The following is a 24,203-nucleotide window of genomic DNA, read 5'->3' on the forward strand; positions in this document are numbered from 1 at the left end:
ACAAAGGCAAGCTGGCCAGAGAAAATTTAATTTTGTGCGTTTGGCTTCGTCAGGTTCGTCAGCCTACTGATGCTAATCAACCGGTGTCAATAACAACGTGAGCCGGCACTTGAACCAGCACCGTCGCCGCCGCTATGTAGAAGAACGGCACAGATTAGATGCAGATGGAGCAAAGAAAGCGGCACTCAGTTGTCGTTTTGGCTACTAGTGCCGTAACCGCGTCCAACAGAGCGACATGAGAAGTCAAGTGATAGGAAGGGACGCGCATGCGCCCTGCAGCAGGTGTCTCGTCGTGTCTCGTCACTAGCTGGCGCGTCGATGCACTCTGCCACGCGATCCCGTGGTCTGCACACTTTTGATCGCACCTGTACATTTGAAATTTCATGGCGAGAACATCAAGCGTGTAAAAATACATAAATTTCTTGGTGTTCTGTTCAAAGAAAACCTCAGCGGGTCTCCCCATGTCGATAATCTCACAAGACGCATCTCACGCTCAATAGGTATTATAAGTAGAGCAAAGCAACTTTTGCCCTGGTGGTCGAAAATTCAGCTATACTACGAACTAATTGATTCCCATTTACAATACTGCCTCCTTGTGTGGGCAACAACAACAAAAAGTGATCTTAGAAAGCTGCATATTCTACAAAAATGTATTTGGCGAGTTATTGAAAATGTGCAATATCTAACTCACACCGCTCCACATTTTAAAGCAACTACCATTTTAACAATGCAACACATACTAGAAAATAATCTAGGCATTGCAATATTCCAGAAAACGAAGTCATGTGAGGACAGCTTTTATCGACAATTCCTGGGGAAGGGATACACTTAGAAACTAGAAAAAAACTAAATAAATGTTTCGTATGATCTATGTCGTGCAAAAACAATCTTACGCTATAGGAAATTTCTCGAATGATGATCCTGCCGTAATAAACTTGGTACAGGAAGTGCTGCACATGAAATGTTTCAAAAAAGTTAACTTCATACCTAATTCAATACAAGAATAATTTTGTTTTTTACCTTGCTGCAGTCTATACTGTACATATACTTAGATATTTTTTCTGTGGTATGTGTATATAAAACAATGTATATATCTGGAGAATTCTGCATATGTTGTGCCTAAGGATGTATAGTATATCTATTTTTTTGTATGTATTTTTGATTATCTAACTGTCACTTATGTTTGAGTTATGTGTGTCTAGAAAGGAATGTGACACTCAGTCAGGCCCTCGAGCCTTTTTGTCACACCTCCTAGACAGGACAAATGTACATAATATTTGTCTTTGTCTGAAATAAAGTTGAAATCTGAAATTAGGTTTAAGAATACCCGACCCCTGCATAGACTTTCCCTCACTCTACCGGCACCCGACTGTGCGTTGTGTGGCCACGGCAAAGCCGACATGGCGCATATATTTTAGGAGTGCGAGTACGGTATTCACGGCCATTACCCGGACGAAAGTGAATGTACCCACCAAGGACGACTGGCTAAGTGGTGGCGAGTCGCCCTTCTCGTCCCACGTGCCGTGGATAAAATGTGGCTGTCCAGTGAGCCAGGGCTATTACCGAGGATATCGCATGTTGTTCGCTGGATGATGACTCATGGAGGCCTAATTCGGGCCATTGATTCCTTGTTGGACCCTTAATCAAGTTCATGACCTACCTACGTGTAAAAGTGCACTACATACACGAAGTGAATGACGACGAAGGAGCTTGCTCCCGAAGGTAAATGCGGTAAAGCACGAATCCTCCGTGCATCCGCTCGGTCATCATATAAAGAGGATACAAGTGTGGTGTGATTGTATGTAGACATTATATCCACAAGGTTTCTTTATTATTTACTTATTGATACAGTATGCATAAATTTTTCATGTAAATTTGACTATTTAGATATAATTTTACGGATCACACTGGTTTCCCTGACTGTTGTTACTTATATGACCTGAAGCTAAGGAGAGCGTTTCTTTTTGGTATAACGGCTTTGTGGTGCATGATTTACAAGGCCAAGGGATCTTGAATTATTTGATGTAGTGGAAAGTTCGATAACGGGAGGCCTATACAAGTTCCCTCGATGGCAGTGGGACACTTGTATTCATGTGAACTGCACGAGAGATCGCAATCCGACATCATGTGTTGCATTAGCCAGTCATAGCATGCCAAGATGCCACGCTTTATAATGGAGGGGCCCTATTGTAGTTTCTTGTATAACTGAAGCACGGGCCGACAGTTAGTGGCGTGCCATCTAGTGAGAGATCTTCCAATGAATGGTGGGAACATCTGCGCCTTTAGCGAGAGCAATGTGAACTAGTGGCTATGGTGATGGAAACGCCCCCAGCATGGCCCCAAGCATGCTATGCAAGCTTCTAAATAAGCCACAGCTTTGCCGGAAATGCGAAGCAATGAAAGTGATAGCAACAAATTGGAAGGTCCCGCGCAGAATGGCAAGCAGATCGAAATGTGCCCGCATTTCTCGCGCACAAACGACACGCAAAATGTACTCACAGGTACATATGAACGTGAATAAGCATCTCGGTCGTCACTTCGTTGCGTCTGAAAAGCACGCCCTTTTCCCAAACGGAGGCTGTGCAACGATTACAGTGACCGTTGTGCACCTCGTAACTACAACACAATCGTTACAGTGCAAACCCAACACGAGCCAAGACGTATGATCTTCCCTACGCGTGAGAGATGAAAACCGCTGCGCGCTCATTGCGCCATCTTGCCGATAATGCTGAAAACCCGAAGCACCCGCATAGTTGGATTCTTCGCCACTTGTATGTTTGCCTATTTGACAATGGCACGTCAGCGCGACCGATGCTTAAAGGGACCCTAAAGTCAAACAACCATTTACGTCAAAGAGAAATCGCAATGTATGAGAACATCTAAAACAACAATATTATGAACATCAGTGCCCTACTTACTGAGAAATTAAAGTAAATGCTAAGAACACAAGCGCCGCAGCAGGACATTTTCAAAATGATTCCGATGACATTGACGGACCGCCTACAATTCATCACTAGTAATCGGTCTAACTGCACTAAATAAACAACGTTCCGTGCATTAAGAGATGCAAGAAAATACTGCTTGTTGGTTTCTGCTTTATTCATGGGAAAGAGCATCACCGGACGTTACAATGGGGAATAGCACGAGTGGTTCGAAAATGCTATTTTCATGTGGTTACACGGGACAGGAGTTGCCTTCTAATGGGGCGCAGTTGAAACAAAAGCGTCTTCAATCTCGAAGCCAATGACAGAAAATTGATCAATGGCCGTTGTTGCTGCTGTGGCTACCGCTGCTTTCAGTCTGCTGCTGCTAGCGTAGTAAAGCCGGGCAACGTTGTGCATGGCAACAGTGACTTAAGACGGTATGATCGGTCCGCTTCTTGAGGCGAGTATTTTGAAGTTCGGTAACCCGATGCGGAGCACTAAAATGTGATTTTATTTTAACACAGGCTTGGCACAAAAGTAACACTACGAGGTTTCTAGGCCGTCATTTCAACAATTAACGTCGAAATATTACTTGAATTTAGTGTCTCTTAAGCCACGGCGTCCGAGATGGCGGGTGCGTGGCGTGTTTTTCAGATAAACACGCCGCGCCCCCGGCTTCTCCCATGCCATGCTTGAGCGCCGGTACTTTTAGGAGGCTCCCCGCTGTGGGACACTAGTTTCACATGACATTTAAACGCATGTTTCGAAGTTGATGCGAAGTTGGTCTGAATTAGCAATGCTATCATTATTCATATCATGCGTTAGAACATTTACGATTCAATTTCGGCCTTACCAGGCGCAAAGCTACAAACTACAGAAAAATGTCGCTAACCAAACTTTCGCTGTCAGGGCTCCTTTACGTTTCGCCTTTGAAAGTTGAACGCGGTGCGTCCCTTAACCACTTAGTGCGTGCTTTCCATCTATAAAACTAGAATCCTAAACATTGTTGATTATTGTGTGATGTTGCTCGAAACGTTCAAATTGTGGATTGCTACAATGTAATCTATAAAGTTGAAAGTGGGTTGTGTCAGTTAAGCTTTGAAACTTGGCTGCATTCTGTGTGATGGGCTGCATTTCATACGTGCTTTAAACCACGAGCAATTATGCGCGTGAAATTCTAAGGAACTTGCTCTGCACACACAACGTGGCCTTGAGGTGATACGTGCAGTGACACGTGTGCCTTGTGTAACGGGTGGTCGGCTTTAAATCACGAAATCGTTATGCTAATTAAATGTCCTGACGACCGATGGCAATGCACGCCTGTAACACGCAATATTACAGCGATGTTGCATTGTGAGGCTTGTATGCAGAACGTGTTTGTAAAGCATGAAGTTATTCTTACTGCTTTTTCAATTAAAAGAAGTTGTTTTCGCTGTGTTTTCAAGCGGACGCGTGGCTGTATGGTAGAACACCTGCTTGCCACGTAAACAGCCTGGTTTCCATCCACAATGGAAACCAGAAATTTTTATTTATCTATTTGCACCTTTCTATGTTTATCGATCATGGTCAAGATGATTTCTCGTTCACAACCAAAGATGAAACGGTGACGCCAACACTGATGCTGACGCGAAAATTTCTTTGCGAGAAGTTCCTAAATATATTGTGTTAAAACGTAATTTGTTGGGGAACATAGCGCTATAGAACGTAAAAAATGTGTGCTATGATGACAAATAACAAATTGAGGCATGAAATGATGTACGGACAGAACAAGGCAATTACTATGACATCAAACTGCGCATTCACTTTAGGTTAGCTCACTTTATTACTTTACAGCCCGCCCCCCTTCTTCTTGGAGAGAAATTTATAAAGGTGGCGTTTTGTTTAGAACTGAGAAGATTTTGAATTCAAAAACTGTTTCCATTGAGAAGCTTCCTAAATATATATTTGTTCGTTTGCATGGCAGCGCTGTTAGGAGGAGATTCGCAAAGCCGAAGAGCTCCTGGCAAGGTAAACAATACTGAATGCATTAGTATTGATTCAATTAGATAGGAGTCAGCTTAAAAAAATGAGAAGTCGTCGTCATGTGCAAGTTTCCCTTTTCCGCACAAAGCTTGATAGAGGCTTTTAGTGAACGTATCAGTGTCGCAAACACATGACTGCTGCAGCATCATGACGTAAACTTAGGTTATGAAGGCAATCAGATGATCTTTGTTGGAATAACCTTTTGTCTATTAACTGAGGATTATTTTAAATTTAGGTGAAGGTGCTCCCATGCCACCAATTTTCCACAGCGTGGTTCTGCCTGCATTCTGAATTCATTCTGCCGAGCCAATGTTACCTAAAATAATGTTTTCAGGCCGCTGCTTTCCGCTGCCGTTACGTCACTAGTATTGCCCGAGTGAGTGCGCGTACGGGAGGCTGTAAATTGATTAGCACCATCGTCTCCAGTCAAAAGATAAAGTGTTCACGACGCTTTCCATGCTTTAAATCTTTATTTTGCCTTTTGCGTCAAGAAAAACGCTGGTTTAAGTAATGTATTACGCTCGAGAGCATTTGGAGATTTTATGTGTGGGAGCCATCTCTTGAAGGAAAAAAATTATCAAAGAATGTGCGCTATCGAATGTGTTGTCGATCTATAAGAGCAAAATTTGATGAACTGTGAAAGTGACTAAATAATAATAATAATAATAATAATAATAATAATAATAATAATAATAATAATAATAATAATAATAATAATAATAATAATAATAATAATAATAATAACGATAATTATAATAATAATAATGCATTGATGACAATATTATTAATAACATTAATACCTTTTATTTCTTCAAATAAATAAAGTAAATCGCATTCATTCTTTATTCACACACACATACACACACACCACACACACACGCACACACACGCACACACACACACACACACACACGCACACGCACACACACACACACACGCACACACACACACACACGCACACACGCACACACGCACACACACACACACGCACACACACACACACACGCACACCGGCACACACACGCACACACACACACACACGCACACACACACGCGCACACACACAACACACACACAACACACACACACACACGCACACACACGCACACGCACACACACGCACACACGCACACACGCACACACACACACACGAACACACGCACACACACGCACACACACACACACACGCACACACACACACACACACACGTGTATATATATTCTGTTATGTTGTCATGAGACCACAACAAAGGTCGCGTGCGGCGCCGTAGTTGTCCGCCGCCGCTGGTGTCCGTAACAACTATCACACGAAATAAGAAAAAAAAAACTTAGTAAATAAAACCTCCAAGAGATAAGCGGGATTTGAACCGAGGTTCTCTGCGTGCAAGCCCAGTATTCTACCGGAGAGTGACGTCAGTGCTTGAAACTCCGTTACAAACTTGGCTTGAGCAGGCTCAATTTCGGGAAAGGAATGGCGTTAGTACGTGTAATAAAGCGTTTTAGAACTGCAAAGGAACAGCCTGGCGTAACAAACTGTGAATTGCGTAACGAGTGGGTCGTTCAATGCTCCTATCCAGCACAAAAAATTGTTCTTGATCACGTATTAACTGTGGCGCATATCAACTTGAGGCATAAGTAGTCATCGTCATCAGTCATTGCATAAAAAAGTTTCACGAAACTCTTGGAAGTGTGTAGCGAATACCACGCTTCTCCGAAGATTGACAAAGGATGGCATAGTGAATGCCGGCCTACTACACAAAAATATGATAGTTTATAGCGTAGTGGGTATTCAGCAAGCGTGCTTGTAGCTGTTACCGAAAGAGTGTTCAGAAAAGGCTCTAAAAGACTGCTCTTTCAGCTTTCGCCGTGACTGTACTGTGCGTTCTGCACAGGTTTGGTGGTTTTTTCTGCAACAGCGGGCATTTTCAGTGGTTGAAGACATTATTTGGGACGACAGTTATGAAAGTTATGTGAAAGTAACTTTACAATTAATGTCAGGTGGTTATGTCGAATGGAAGAATGAAAGGTCTTCATGCGAACAACCTATCGCAGCATTCAAGTGCAGAAAAAGCGTAACTCACCTGAAAATGATAGAGCTGTTCTATAGACATGGTAATCACTTTCTATTGGCTGAAAAGAATAAAAGATAGAAGGTCTCAAAAATGACTGCTGTTAAGGTGCAAATTATGAAAATGACGTTTTGCATTCCATGGCATTTTCTTACTACAGATGATCGAAAGCACAATATATAGCTACTAAACATAAACGAATAGAACTGCTACAAACAGGAAGCGTATACAGAAATATTCAACACGTTGTTAAAGGTACACTTGGGTCAAATAAGAATTTACGTGAGAGTGACAGCTCAATGTATGACTACGTCTAAAAAGACAATATTCTGGACAGTAGCGTCATACTTACCAAGAAATTAAGATAAATGCACAATAACACGTGGACTACTCGTAAGACCCTTGCAAAATGATCCTGATGGCATGAAAGGCACCACCTAAATTATTCACTGGTCATCGAACTAGCTGTACTAAATAAAAGACCCTCCGTGCATCAAGGGACGCAATAAAATACTTCTTGTTAGTTTCTGTTTGATTTATGGAAAAAAGAACCGCGGGACAATACTCTGGCGAATGGCGCGAGTGGTTCGAAAATTGAATTTTCACGTGGTTAAACTTATTGGTTCTTGCCATCTAGTGGGGCCCAGTTAAACCAAAACACGTCTGCTATCTTGGAGCCAATGGCACGAAATTGATTAATGGCCGTTGTCAGCTGCTGTGGCTCCGATGTTTTCATTCTGCTGCTACTAGTGTGGGCGGCTGCGCAGTAAAGCCGAGCAACGTTGTGCACGACAACAGTGACGTAAGACGGTCTGCTTCTTGAGGCGGGTGATTTGAAATGCGCTAACCCGCTGCGGACCACTAAGATGTTATTTTATTTCGTAATAAGCCCTTCCTTGGCAGAAAAGTAACACTATGACGTTTTGGTATTGCTATTTCAACAAGCCACGTCCAATCAATAGTTGCTTAGAAGCGTGGCGGCTAGGGTTAGTTGGTATGACATGACGATAGTTATAGCGCGAGAACAGAACGACGACCAAGGGTACAAGAAGAAGACGAGCGCTAACTTTCAATTGAGTTTAATGTGCAGAGCGCGAAAACATAGAGAGGAGACAGTAAACCATGTGACGAAAACCGTGTTATACAAAGAGCAATGTAAGAGTAAGGGAAAAAACAAAGGTAAAAAAAATGGGCCCCATATCTACAGGTTTCACTGCGAATGTCGTCAAAAGACGATAGTCTTGCGTCTGGAAACAGAGAGAAGAAAACGTTTATTTGATGTTCTGTGCGAGAAAACTGGTGAAATATATTTTGAAAGCGCTGTGTTAGAGTGTCTCAATTCGTGCAGCGAAGGCGAACAAGTGCGTCGAGGCACGTTAGACACGAGCGCTATTTGGCCGTTATCTTTGAAAACGAAGGAAGGCGTGCGTGCTTGTCTCGGAGGCGATAAGAAGTAGAACGCAAAGTGAAGGGCAGGTGCCACCACCGTGTCGTCCTAGCAAAGTGTTGGAAACACTTGCCTTTTTGAGCATAGCATTGCATTGGCAGCTCAGCGTGATAAACGCTACGGTCTTCAGAATTACTTATATATGCCTTCTCTAGTATAAAGACGCACATGCAGAATATTGACGTGTTTTTATAGTGCCTTAGATATGCGCAACGATGTTTTTAAAGACAATAGTCTTTCTTGGGGACCTTCGACAAAAAGACTTTGGTCTGTCTGTCTGCCTGTCTCTCTGTCTGTACATTTGTTTGTTAGTCCACCCTCCCTTAACGGTACCCTAAACGGCACCAATGTGACCAAACGATACTACAAACAGCCGACTGCATCCGCAGCGCCCACCAATATTTCTCAAGGTTCAGCGTTCATATTCGTGCGATCGTCAATTAAAAGCAATTATTGCGCATATCTGAGGCACTATAACAACACGTCAATATTACGTATGTGTATTTTTTACTAGAAAAGGCGCACATAAGTAATTTTAAGGATCGTAGCCTTTATAACAGTGCGCTGGCCATGCAACGCTTGCACGAAACGGCAAGTGTTTTTAACGCTTTGCTAAGACAACGCGGTGTTGGCACCTACCCGTCGCCTTGCGTTCTACACCTTATCACCTCAGGGACGGGCGCGCACGGCACGCGCCCCGTTGTCCAGGATAACTGGCAGATAGAACTCACGTCTCACGTGTGGCGTGACTTGATGCGCTCGTTCACCTCCACTGCACGCTGGAGGCACTCTAACGCAGCGCCTCCAGAATACCATTCACCGATTTTCTTGCGCAGAACGTCAAATAAACGTTTTGTTCACTCTCTCCAGACGCAAGACCATCATTTTTTGATGACATTTGCAATGTGACATGCAGATACGGGGCCATTTTTTTTAATTGACGCTGAAACTTGAACAATATTCATAGGCGCTGCGGATGGGGTTGGTTGTCTCAGGTATATATGTTTGGGACCGTAACTGTCATTTGGGGTATCGTGACGAGGGACAAACAGACAAGTCCACCGCGAGGCCGGAATTAATGTGTATTAATCTTTCTTTTCGTCACTGGTTTCCGCACCGCCAGAACATCAGGCGACTCGAGCAAGTGCCCGCGCGAGGGCGGCACGTGGGTAGCCTGCATGCCGCCACCCAAGGAACATTTTTTTTACAATGCGAAGCATTTCTTAGTGAACTTCGGCGACTTTGAGCGTATCTATCTATCTATCTATCTATCTATCTATCTATCTATCTATCTATCTATCTATCTATCTATCTATCTATCTATCTATCTATCTATCTATCTATCTATCTATCTATCTATCTATCTATCTATCTATCTATCTATCTATCTATCTATCTATCTATCTATCTATCTATCTATCTATCTATCTATCTATCTATCTATCTATCTATCTATCTATCTATCTATCTATCTATCTATCTATCTATCTATCTATCTGCTAACGACTTTTAGCTCTCCTGGCCGTTTCAATAACGGTATCGATAAAAAACTTGATATGGCATAGAATGACTGAAATACCAGCATATTTGACGTCATAACATAAAAATTATGACATGTATGTCATGAATGCCACGATTTACATTTCAAGGTCTTGCTGCTCTTGCGGTGGTCTCGTTCACATGACATGTTGCAAAACTTGTATGGTATGACATGATTGCATGGCGAACACAAGCGACAGACCGTAACGTGGAAATCATGACACGCATGCCATGTAATTCATAAGTCATGACTACATGCCACGCTCATTTTTCGCTCGCAGCCATCTCGCTAGCTTCACATATACAAAATTCGGCGTTATGTGATGCGAATAGAGGACGAAGGTATGGGACTGGTGCAAACAAGGTAATCATGAGATGCGTTTCATATGACATTATGACTACAAGCCACACTCATGATGCCCTCACAGCCGCTTCGCTAGCTTCACATACACCAAGTTTGGTATTAAGGGACGTGAATGGACGACAAAGGGATGTGACTGGTGCAAGCATGACAATCATGTGATGCGTGTCATGTAAGAACATGACTACATGTCACCCTTATGATACGCTCGCGGCCGTCTCGCTAGCTTCACATGTACCAAATTCAGTATTACGTGACGCGAACGGACGACATATGTAAATGACATGTCCAAACATGATAATCATGACATTCGTGTCATGTAACAGCATGACTACATGCCGCACTCTTGATGCGCTCGGGGCCGTTTCGCTATATTCCTATATGCCAAATTTGGTATTACGTCACGTGAATGGAAGACGAAAGTATGTGACTGGCGCAAACATTATAATTATGTGATGCGTGTGATGTAGGAGCATGACTACATGGCACACTCAAGTTAGACGTGACCCATTGCGCGTGTGCTCCAGCATTCGTTTCATCGCGTCATGCCGGCGATGCCACGCTAGGCGCCGATCTGCCTGGTATATCCTCGCAGCCACGCGCCGCTCTACGTTGCTTTGAAGCATGCGTGTTTCAGCGCGCCCGGCGTCGTTCCGTCGCCAAGCTAGGCAGACGGGGTGCATTCTAAGTAACGTGGTTGTTGCGAAATGCAGCATGTCGCATTTCGCACCAGTTGCCGCCGGGCTGCGCCGACAGACGCTGGTGGCGTCTGGCGTCTGACTATTGAGGCTGTGTTCCAATTCTTAGACAGCACGTAGACAGTCTACGCAGACTGCTTAGAAGACAGCACCGAGCCCATGCTGTCCGAGAATTGGAACTGGTTTCGACAGCTTTTACGCGACAATGCGCCACCTCGCGTCGAGAAGAAAAAAGCTAAAAGAAACAAACTTAACAGTTGTAATTACTGGCTTATTTCGTGTCGAAATAAAAACAAATAAACGTTACTCTCATTGAGCGTCTGGAAAAGCATCTGATTGTGTGCGGATGGCCATTCTGGCGAGATTTGATATATCACCTTTCCTTCCTTCGTGATCTGAGCGATTCGCTGAGCCGCCATCCTGTTTAGGCAGCGAAGTAGCCTGCATCGTATTTGTGTGCGATGCAGTCTTCTCGGAGCTGTCTACTTTGCCGGCTACGTGAAAATTGGAATGGTACTTAAGATGGCCGGCGTCCATTTAGATGTCTATTTAGCCGTCTACGGTGAGTATTGGAACACAGCTAGCGTGTTCGCTTTTTGCTAGGGTAGTGTCGCTGCGCCCAGCGTGCGCTCGTCAACAGTCTGTCGCAGTATATTGGGTTCTTCATTATGCTCTCTCCGCCGTTTCACTGGCTTCACATATTCCAAGTTTGCTTTCATGGAACGTGAATGGATGACGAAGGTATGCGACTGGTGCAAACGTGATAATCATGAGGTGCGTGTCATGAAACAACACGACCCCATGCCAGGCTCATGATGCACTCGCGGTCGTTTCTCTAGCTTCACATATACCAAATTGGTATTGCATGACGTCAATAGACGGCGAAGTTAAATGACACGCCCAAACATGGTAATCATGATATGCGTGTCATGTAAAACATGACTACACGCTGCACTCAAAGCACGCTCGTGGCCATTTTGCTAGCTCCACATATACCAAATTTGGTGTCAGGTGGCGTGAATAGAAGGGGGAAGGTAAATGACACGTCCAAACATAATAATTATGACATAGAAGATATGTACGGCATAATTTACCTCCACCTCGTAACGTTGTTCTGATTTGAAACTGTCATATAAACCTTCCATTCGCATATCACCGATTCCCACTGTACGTGGGATCTGCCATTTTTTTTTAATGTTCGCACTCCATAGGGAATGTTGGTGGATGAGGTAACTGAAAGAATGGAAGCGCTGGTCGGCATTCAAGAAATCTACAGTGTTCAGCACCACGGGGGATTCAACTTGCAGGTCGGCGTCGACTCGACGCGAGCAGTTGAAGTCCATTTGGAAACTGGTGGTCTCCGCCTTGGAACCAGAACAGTCTCCCTTGTCCCGGTGGCACGACAGGTAGCACGCGTCACGTGGCGTTACTTGCCTTGTTATGTGTCCGACAACGAGGTCGCAATCGGCCTGAAGTTCCACAGAACCATGTGAAGAAGTGAAGAGGTGTGGTATAAAGAGTGCCCCACTATTCGCACGTGAACCGGGAAGCTCAAGATGGACATATGGCTGGAGAACCTTCTGCCAAGCATTGCGCGAGTGGGAGGTCATAAAGCGACTTTCAAGTACTGCGGCGTAAAGCTTCTTTGCCGCCGTTGCAGCTAACAAGGCCTTTCAAGGCCCAATGCGACACCTGGCATTGCGCCAAGTGCGGAGTGGCACCGTACAGCCGCCTGCACCGAACCATGTGGACGTTGTATTGGAACTCAAGTCAGCGTCGACTGCACTGCGAGGAAGTCGTACAGTATGGCAGCAGCGATGGATATCGACCAGTTTCCGGCACTTGGCACTTCACCCGCCACAGGACAGACGAAAAGGCGAATGACCACCCTGCACCCGGTGGAAGCGACTGAAGCAGTGTGACGCTGAAGAACGGCCGGAAGGCCGCAACCACCCGTCATCCTGGAGAAAACGCTGTCGGCAGCCATTACAGCACCGCAGGTGCAGCAAGCAGGCAGCGAAACAGACGTACAGACAGACGCCAGTGAGCATGAGCTGCGACGAGAGGTTGGAGGAGGAAGACAGGCATGCTGAACCTAGCGAAGCTACCCCCGCCGAGTTAGGGCCGCAGACAGCGACGAGAGAGGGAAGCACAGTGAAAACGGCGCACGAAGCGCGAGCGGTGATGGTGAAGGGGAGGACGCCGCGGTTAGCACAGTGAGTTGGGCGACCGTGGAAGACACGGTCGCCGACTCACCGGGGAGAGCAGCGCAGAGGGAGGGTCAGGCGACGGAAAGGTTGCAAGCAGATCGCAAGCCCAGCCTCAAGGGCGTCCGCGCTGGGAACCAGCACCACCGTGCGAGGAACGTGGTGAAAGAAACAAGGAGACGATGTCCGCATGGCCGTGACGTCCTGCAGACCGCGTAGGACAAGCACCTCAGCAGCTCAGCCAAGCAAAGGAAAGTGCGTGAAGGCGCTAGAAGATGATGAGCCGAAACACGCCGGACTGTTCACTTCCAGCCGACCGCAATCACTGCCTGAGTCGCCGCAGCAACATGGCGGCACCTCGCAGCAGCGTGCCTAGGAGGGAGCTCAACATGGCGACAACATGGTGAAGCGGGAGGTAGGCTGAGCCGAGAAGACAAGATATCGACAGCTGCTGTGGAAACCCAAAATCAACAACACCGTCGTCATACGAGCATGAGCCCGGCGAGCTTGTTATTGACGAGCATGCACCGACATCATCAGAGTTTTCTGACACACTCAGCAGCAAACGTTCTCGATGCCGGCAGGCGTCGGTCGATGGCGGAACAGCCGGAGCCGCCACCTCGACGCCGACCGCGGTGGAACGCACTCTAAGTCGGCCAAGCCCGCGCACAATGCTGACGCGGGGCGCCCTCAGCGCAGTGCCAGGAAGGTATGACGCGACGCCACAGGGCGCTCAAGTGGCCGTACGTCGGGGAGCGAACACAAAGAGGCACCTTCAAAATATCCAGGCCGAAAGCCGGTAGCAGATTACGTGGACAGAGACAGCGACTTTATTTAATACGTGGGTGCCTTCCATGCTCTCACCCCGTCATGTGTTTCCAGGGCCACTCTCATCACCAAGGCGCCGAGGATTGAACATTTCCAGAACAACGCTAGCACGTAAGCGCCAGTAACTCTGCATTAATTGTAACGCGGTTATTTGCGAGGTTAAGAACTCTCAGTCACGCGAAAATGATGTGTGAATAATTCTAGGGAATAGTCAAAAAAAAAAAAAAACGAGCCCCAAGAGCTTAGTGCTCTGAAAGAGTCATGCGTACGTGGCTGTGTGGACATGTCGGGCTACCGCCTGCTCCCTTTTTCTTTCCTCCGGTGTTTTTTTGAAGAATTGCTCCTAGCGGTAAACACGTTGTAGAAATGTACCGTATTCTTCGTGCCGTGAGTGTGTCATTACTTCGTTGGTTTCATATCTGCAAAGAGTTAGCGCGCGTGGTGTTTTTTGCACTAGCCTTAAACTGTGGAACGTATTTATTGTATTTTGGTACATATTGTCATTTCAAATGGTTATATCTAGTTATCTGGGAGCATGAAGAGCTTCATGCGCCCACGGTTCTGAAAAGCATCTGCTGTGAATGCACAGCAGAGAAATGCCGCCAGAAAGTTATCTGTCAGAATTGGCACGACAGCGCGTCCGCAATACCGAGTAACATGAAGCCCGTGCCATACGAGTTTTTTTAGTGTGACGATATGTCCCAGACATGTAATTGCTCAGCCGTACACTAAGGAAATTCAATGAGTTAATTCCTGTGCCGTGCAAAAGCGCGAACGTCATCTGTATGCAATGTCTTATGTGCGGGAGCGGTCACCTGCTTTTTAGGTGCTGACATGAGGCTGAGTCTTCAGCGTACAAGTCAAGGGTGCATTTCCCAAGCGAAGCTTCATTTTGATTATTCCACTGTCCCATTAGATTAGCGTCATGGCGGCAGGGGTAGAGTGGATGAGTTCACAACATTCATCATGTGACGCAGGTTCTTTTGTTTCTTTTTTCCTCTTTTTCTCTTTTTTTCTTCTCGCTTCCAGGAAGGCAAGCGATAGTGATGTGTGAGCGCACTTGTGTCTTTATGTTCATAGTCCATGTATTGCGGTGGCACACATGCCAATACACACGAGTGCCCTAAGCGTTATGTCGTCTCCTTTTATTTCTCTGTTTTTTCCAGGGAATAGGATGTTCTCTCCAGTATATTGATATGCTACATGACAAACCCACAAGGACCGTGTCCAGACTCGCCCTCAAGTGTTCACGAGGGCCAACTGTAAACTGGGAGCATGACACTTCCTGTTTTCAGCATTTAGTTTCTCTGTTATTCAGACATGTCAGCCGTTTAAATTGTTGTTGTATAGGTTAGTGCAGACTATGCCAATCGGCAACTTGGTTGTGCTTATTTGTTTTCCAGAATAGCATGGTCATATAAACTAGGGGCGGCAAAAAGGAAAAAAAAACGCCATGCTTTTTCCTGTTGGCTAGAAAATGTAAATGTCTCTTAAAATATTTACAAGGAAGGTCTGCGGCCTAAGTGCCCCACAGAAGCAAAAGCTAGTCCTTAGAACAGCCAGAAAACTGCAGTGCGATATTTTACGACTCCAGAAAACATATATAAATTCGTTGCGCAAAGCTAGGGGACTGGTAAAGTAGTTCTCTGTTCGCGGATTTTTTTCATTCCGCACACACCCAGCATGTGGCGCAGCCATAATTTTGTCTAATTGGTTTCTTCTCAATGAGTGCCACTTCACTTTCAACCCAGATGGTCGAATGGTAGTGTTTGACTTTGAGTTTCAAGAGGAGCAATTTAGGATAATCAGTATATGCGTGCCACTAAAAGGTCGAGCAATGGCGAGCTTTTACAAGCAACTAAACCTGATGCTGCTGGAAAGAAGGCACCTAATTTTAACAGCTGATTTTCTCTGTGTTTTGAATAGTTTAAACGATAGAATAGGCCCGGGCAGGGAGAAAAGAGACATTTACAAATCATGAATAAAGAAAATTGTAGAACAGTTCATCCGATTGGACGCGTACACACTGTGTCTTAAGAAGGGCCACTGGTCCCGTTAATGGGGAAGACTATCGTCGGGAAGATTCCAAGACAACACATCTGGTCGCGTGACAACATGCAGGCTCGCTTAGACCGTGTGTATGTGACTCCGTCTCTGTGGTCAACAATCGTAGACTGTCAGGCCTTCGGCATTTCCGACCACAGGCCTGTGGTAGTGGCTTTTGAGGTTAACGACAAGTTGTATTACCACCATGGCGAGTAGATAATAAAGTCTTGAACGATGAGACAGCAAGGGCCAGTTTGCGGAACTATTTGACAGCCTCCGTAGCCAACCACAGTTGGGACGCTCTCAAGCATGCGTAGCGAGCAAGCTGTACCCACGAGAGTAAAAAGTTAAAACACCCATATTCTGGTCTTGTGAGAGAAACGCTCCAGCGTATCCGGATAGTTGAACGAGGGGAACCCGCCTCTCTTCTTACAAAGACCTATGCCCGCTCAAGGGGATATGGCCAGTGGTCGACGGTCGATTAAGGGTCCGCAACCAGTCGGTGGCAAGATTAGTCGGTGAGACAACGAAAAAAATTGGTTGGCCTGTGAGCGGCCATGGACCAGGTCGGCCAGTGTGCTTGTCCCAAAGTCGTAGGTTTACAATCAGCCAACGCCATTTGGTCTGGTTGGCAGTAGGTCAGCCAAATAGCTTGACCCGACGTCATAGATTTGAACTTGGCACGAAGTCGTAGATTAACCATCAGCCAGTGCCATTTGGTCAGGTTGGCGGTAGGTGGGCTAATGTGCTTGGCCCGACACCGTAGATTTACAATTTGCCAGCGGCACTTGCCCAGGTCGGCAGTAAGTCGACCACCGTGCTTGGCCCGACGTCGTAGATTTACCATCAGCCAACGCCATTTGGTCAGGTCGGCAGTAGGTCGGTCAGCGTGCTTCACCCGACGTCGTTGACTTACCATCAACATACGGCACTTGGTCAGGTCGGCAGTAGGCAGGTCAACATGCTTCGCCCAATGTCATAGATTTACTATCAGCCAACACCATTTGTCAGGTCGGCAGTAGGGCGGCCTGACCAAATGGTTGGCCTGACGTGGCAGGTTTACCTTGAGCCGACTTTTTTTAGATCGGTGACAAATGCAAGCGCGGGCAATCACGCTTGTCAAATTGGCTGTCGTTCAAGCAGAAAAAGACGTCTATTTTGCGTTTTCATTTTTTGAAATATTGGCGGTGACATTATTTTGGCGTAATTGCAGTGTACGTGACTCGTTAAGGCTGCCTATGGTGCAATATTATATATTTAAAATTCATTCTAAGCCATAAAATTTAAGGAAGTATACTAAGAAAATGTAATACACTTGTTCCACAACTATTGTATTTTTTCGCAATTTTAAAATACTCTACTACGGCCTAGATGAAGATACGCATCTGTGGAATAGTAATGGTGGCTTCAACCACTTGGATAGCTCATTTGACAGGAGACAACCGTCAACGTGTGAACATCGTGGTTCCAAGTTTGTTGAGTATATATGCCCGATTCTTCGTAAAATGAACAATTAGGATGCCAGAGAAAGCGTAATGTCGTGTTCTTTGAACGGGGTTATACATCCGTGACCCCATGAGAAGCACTCCCAGCTCCCGTGCAGCAATCGTGTGAGGCTTAGATGTGTAAGGCTTAAAGAATAGAATATAGCAAAATTCTTGTTAACAATAAAGGGTACAATATTACGGACTTGTTTTCGTTCGTTTTGCTGTTAATGAGAGGTGAAAATTTGGCTCTCTAACGCTCTGACTGAATACAGGACCACATTTGATTGAACCGCAGCTCGATTACCGCCACTATGACACCCACCTCGTCGGGGGCTCTAAAGAGAAGCACAGTATTTGCGTCATAGTATCTGTGCACGTTGCCACACTATTCTAGGTATAGCACTAGCATGCCATAGTTTGTGAAACTTGTACAACTGCACGCAAAGCTAAATTTGGACACTACTTTTGAATGAGTGATCACTTAGCTTTTTTGCATGCTATAAAGCTGCTTCTATCATTTTAGGTTGAAAATATTGCTGTGCTGCGTCACCAAATTGAGTGTTTTGTTGCTTATAGCTTGCAGAGCATACTGACAGAAAGCGCTCCTTTTTTCAACCAATTTTGGGCATTTCAGCGTAGGTCACAGTGTTTACACTACTGTTTTTTTTAAAAAGTAAAGAGTTTCACCTTTGTTTTGCTTGGTCGGATTGCCTGTTGGTCTATATGGTTTCAGGAAAGAAATGCGGCTCTCAAAATACTACACACCTTCTGTCGTACTTATAGCTTGGAAGCATGTGAACTTCTTTACTAAGAATGCTTGGAGTGGTGCTTCAAAGCCTTCTTGGCTAATCTGATCGGGAATTGTTTTATTATTTATAGATTTTCTTGTATTTGCCGGCTCTGTCTTAGCGAATCATGTTGGTGCATCAATAATACAGGACGTCTGCAATGTCGTCGAAATTGGTTGGTCGAAACCAAGGACAAGGAAGGTGGCCGATCGCACAGGCGTCACAGAGAGAGTATCCATGATTCGCCATAGGTGTTCACACGAATAATTTTTTTGAATAACAAAGTTTTAGGTCCGTGTACACGTGGCATAGGCTTCAATGATTCTCCTATAGTACATAGCATCTAAGAACAACAGTATCTGCTACTTTCGTGACCTGAAGATTTATTTGTGGGGGTGTGGTGGGGTGCAATGTATGTTCATGCATGGGTTTGAAGGTTTGCACGCATATTGTTACGTTTAGTAATGTATTTAATACACTGAGGCGTACTGGTAGACTTCAAGGGGTCATGCACCGGAGGCCTATCTCGCTAGCCGAAGTTCCTCTTCTCTAATTTGCCTGTTCCCCGCTACCCACCGGCTCATACCCAAATCATATATGCAGTAACATTTCCCTCCGCGCAGACGAAGCCCACCGGGTGAATTAGAGTCTCTCTGGGAATATAGCGCTTCAAACGTGCTATGTGGACTAGTTCAGTCTTTGCAGATCGTCGGCAATTTGAATGAAGACGTGCTACGCAGTAAGTTACATCGCTTAAGCGGTCTAAAACAACATAAGGTCCCGCATAGTGTGCCAGCAATTTTTCACACAACCCATGTTTCCTATTTGGTGTCCACAGCAACACGTGGTCTCCGCAATTATACGTCACGTGTCGACGTTGATGGTCAAAACGTGTCTTTGAGCGATCTTGTGAAGCGAGGGTGCGCAGGTAAGCAAGACGTCGGGCTTCTTTTGCATGGCAGACGATCTCGGATATACCGGAATCATGGTGGTTCATAAACGGGAAGACGGTATGTAGGGTATGACGAGGTGGCCGAGCATACAGAAGAAAAAACGGACTGTAGCTGGTAGTCGCATGCTGTGCGGTGTTAAATGCGTAAGTGATGAAAGGTAGCACGTCATCCCAGTTCTTGTGATCTGCTGCGACATACATAGAAAGCATGTTCATGAGAGTCCTGTTAGTTCGTTCCGTCAGGCCATTTGTTTGGGGATGATATAGCGTAGAGTGCCGAAAGCTTGAAGCGCATAGACGAAGCATCTCTTCTACGACGTCTGCTGTGAATTGTAGCCCATGATCACTGATAAAAATTTTAGGAGGTCCATGTCGTAGAACCACAAAGCGCAGCTTGAATAAACACACGTCAGCTGCAGTTGCCGATGGTATAGAAGCTGTCTCGCAGTAGCGTGTTAAGTGATCGGTACATACGACTATCCAGCGATTGCCATTAGAAGACCTCGGAAAGGGACCTAGAAGGTCAATCCCTACTTGCTCGAATGGAGTTCTAGGGGGTGGAATAGTATGAAGTCACCCAGGAGGAGCACTGGTAGGGCGCTTGCGGCGTTGGCACTCGTTGCAACTAGAGACGTACTGTTCCGTCGTCTGGCGCATTTTCGGCCAGTAAAATCTTTCTTGAAGCCGGCAAAGAGTTTTCGCTGTGCCTAGATAGCTGGACGTTGAGTCATCATGCATAGCCTGCAAGACGGAAACGCGAAGGCTCTTTGGAAAAACGAGAAGATATCGTAAGGCGGTCGTAGCGTAGTTTTTTTTGTACACGAGTCCGTCGTGCATGAAGAAGCGAGTCACCGATGGTCTTGACTCGGAAGAAAGGAGCTCCTGTATGGTGTGGTCCCTTTGCTGTTCAATCTTAAAGGCATTGGTATCAGGAAAGGGCAGGTCCAATGGGGCGATGTAGGTGTCGAAGTTGCCCGCGTCGCAGTCCGTCGATGGAAACGGTAGTCGCGAAAGACAATCTGCATCAGCGTGACGACGGCCGCTTTTATAGGAAACCGTAAAGTCGTATTCCTGCAGACGGAGTGCCCAGCGCGCTAGTCGACCAGATGGGTCACGCAGATTGACCAGCCAGCAGAGGGAATTATGATCTGTCATGATGGTAAAGGGGCGTCCGTACAGGTAGGACCGGAAGCGCTGCACCGCGAAGACTACGGCGAGGCATTCATGCTCTGTGACGGTATAGTTACGGTCGGACTTACTTAGAGAGCGACTTGCATACGCAACGACATGTTCTCTAGTATCCAAACGCTGAACCAACATGGCGCCTACACCGACACCGCTAGCGTCTGTGTGAAGTTCTGTGGGAGCCAGAGGATCGAAGTGTCGAAGAATCGGACGGGATGTTAAAAGGAACTTCAACTCAGAAAAAGCAAACGTACATTCCGGAATCCAGTCAAATGGCACGCCTTTCTGAAGCAGGCACGTGAGTGGGTGCGCGATATCGGCAAATCCAGGAATGAGTCGACGGAAGTACTAGCAGAGGCCCAAAAAGCTGCGTAGTTCTTTCGCTGAGTGAGGTTGCTTGAACGCCTCCACTGCAGCCGTTTTCGCGGGATCCGGCCGTATGCCTTCTTTGTTCACCAAGCGTCCAACGACGAGTGTTTGGCGCTCCCCAAAACGACATTTCTTTGAGTTGAGCACCAAGCGTGCTTTGCTTAGGCAGTTCAGCACGAAGTCGAGGCGTGTGTTGTGCTCACAGAAAGTGCGCCCAAAAATCACAACATCGTCTAGATAACACATGCATACTTCCCACTTTAAACCACGCAGAATGTTGTCCATGAAGCGCTCGAAAGTTGCAGGCGCATTGAATAGTCCGAATGGCATCACATTAAATTCAAAAAGTCCATCTGGTGTAACAAATGCCGTTTTCTCTCTATCTTCCTCGTGCATTGGAATCTGCCAATACCCTGACCTCAAATCAACAGACGAAAAGTAGGTGGCTGATGAAAGATAGTCTATAGCATCGTCAAGACGTGGTAGTGGGTACACGTCCTTTTTTGTGATGGCGTTGAGACGGCGGTAGTCAACGCAAAATCGCCATGTTCCATCTTTCTTCTTGACCAATATTACGGGAGCGGCCCACGGACTGCATGATTCCTGAATCACATTCTTCTTTAGCATCCCGCCAACCTGTTCATTTATCACTGCGTGTTTCGAAGGCGATACCCGGTATGGCTTTTGTCGAAGAGGTCTATGGTATGCCGTATCTATGTGGTGCTTTACACGAGAAGCAGGGAATGACAGTAGAGCCTGTAGCTGTGCGAAATCGAAAAGACCAGCATGTTTGCGCAAAATACTCGCCAGGTCATTACGCTCATTGGTGCTAAGAGAATTGTCAGTCATTGCCATTATGGAGGTGTCCCTGGCGTGCAAATGATTGGAATCAGGCTTATCTGGAGAATCACTGCTCTCTGCAAGAATGGAAAGGGAGAACACCTGATTTTGACGGATCTCAGCAAGTTGTAGACCCTCTGGCAGTCCCGAAGGTTCATTGGAGCCGTTGATCACCCACAAAACAGTATGCCCTTGCACGACCGACAACGTACAATAGGGTATTAGAACATTTTTCTTTATGCAGCTGAGGTAAATGGGCTCTAAGTTGGCAACAAATGTCGCCTCGGTTGCAGGGGAACTGACGACAGGAACACACTTGGCAGACAAGGGTGGTACATTTGTGTCCATTGACACGCAAAGGGTGCTTTCCATACAGGGCGGGCTTTCCATAAATGCTACCGGAACATTTGAATCTACTGTAATCTCTCCTGTGCGGCAATCAACAGTGGCACTACAAAGATTCAGGAAATCAAGTCCTAGAATTACCTCATGCGTTGAATGAAAGAGAACAGCAAAATCAGCGATAAAATTCTGGCCACCCAAACTAACCGTCACTGAGCAAACACACAGGTTGTAAGACATCTCCGCTCACTCCACGAAATGTATCAGCACGGTCCCAACGTAACATAACCTTTCGTCCAAGAAGGCGTTTGAATGCTAGACTCATCACTGATATGGTTGAACCTGTGTCCACTAAGGCAATAGTTGAGACACCGTCGATTAGCACACGAACCTTATTTCGAAACATGCAATTTAAAGGAGCTGGGCAGTCTTCGATTTCTGTGGAAATCGAAGACTGCCCAGCGACCTCGCCTCCAACGGTCGCACCGACTAGTTTTCCGGCGCCGGAGAAGGGTAGCGGCGCCTAGGAGACGGTGACCGATTGGAGCGAGGGGCTGGCGGGGGTGTCAGACTGTGGTCAGAGGCTAGAGAACGGTGTCGCAGCGGCCTTGGTATCTCATGGGACGCACTTCCAGGGGACGTTGGTGTTCGTGCAAAGCCAGACAGGTGGGATCTCGGTGAGCGGTCGTACCTTGGCGGCTGCTGGTAGTTGCAGCACCTGGCAATGTGGCCTTCGACGCCGCAGTTGTAGCAGACGGGCAGGGGTCGTTCGCCGAACCACTGCTGAGAGCACTCCACTGTCGCCTACCCGAACAGAGTGGAGCAGCTTGCTGAACGGGAACTGCCCGCCTTTGTGGAGCGGTGCTGGTACGAAGGCGTTGGTCATACCGCTGGTCAGGCGCGATTGAGTCTCGGCGTGGCCAGGAATTTCCAGCTTCGCTAAACTCCGTCGCACATACCGATGGTGGCAGAGGAGTGAACGGCGCCGGGTAGTAGGATGAACAGGTAGGCGGATGATAGATGGTGTCGTCGGCCAGTGTGTCTTGTCGCTGTAGCTGCTCGCGCACTAGTGCGCTGATAGTTACGGCAAGGTTGCCAGGCGGGCTTGCGTCGACGCTGGCGACCGTTGTGACATTTGCCAGCCTACTGAATTTCGGGGCAGTACGACGGGTCTTCAGCTTCTCGAAAGTCGGCAGTGACGTTGAACGGCGGATACGGAAGTGACGTCTTCCCTGCCTATCAAAAAATTGTAGACGTCCTCTGCTATACCCTTCAGAAGGTGTCCGACCATGTCCTCTTCAGACATATACGGGTCTAAGATCTTGCAGAGCATCAGAATCTCCTCTATGTAGGTGGTACACGTTTCTCCAGGAGTCTGGGCTCTTCGAGCCAACGTGTGTTCCGCGCTTTTCTTTTTCGAATCAGAGTCACCGAAGCAGTTCTTGAGTTTTTCGGCGAAACGATCACACGTTGTTAAGGAATCTTCGTGGTTTTCGTACCACATCAAGGTGGTTTCTATGAGAAACAGCGCGACATTTCCCAGTTGGTCGGTGGGATTGCAGCCGTTGTAGCGGCTCACCCTTTTGTAATGTGTCAGCCACGCATCCACATCTTCCCCTGCTCTTCCCGCGAACCGGCGGGGTTCCATATAGCGATACCGAGGTGCAGCCGGCACTGAGCTTTGCGTGGTTGAGGAGCCGTGACCTTTACTCTCGGTCATGATGGTTGTTGTCGGTGGCAGACGAGCAAGACAACGGCTCCGGCGAAGTTCAAACAGCTGTGGCTCCGTGGTTCGTCGATGTGCTGTACCCAGCACCTCCACCACTCTGTTACGTTTAGTAATGTATTTATTACGCTGAGGCGTACTGGTAGACTTCAAGGGGTCATGCACCGGGGGCCTATCTCGCTAGCAGAACGTCCTCTTCTCTAATCTGCCTGTTCCCCGCTACCCACCGGCTCATACCCAAATCACATATGCAGTAACAATATGTATGCTATACAGTACATGTGCAAATTTACATGTACATTAGTACATGTGCATATGTATTTTATACAGTACATGTGCAAAGAGAGGGCTAATGACTCCCCCTCCCCCGGGC

The sequence above is a fragment of the Rhipicephalus microplus genome, chromosome 2 (assembly GCF_043290135.1).
Source record: "Rhipicephalus microplus isolate Deutch F79 chromosome 2, USDA_Rmic, whole genome shotgun sequence".
Classification (NCBI taxonomy): Eukaryota; Metazoa; Arthropoda; class Arachnida; order Ixodida; family Ixodidae; genus Rhipicephalus; species Rhipicephalus microplus.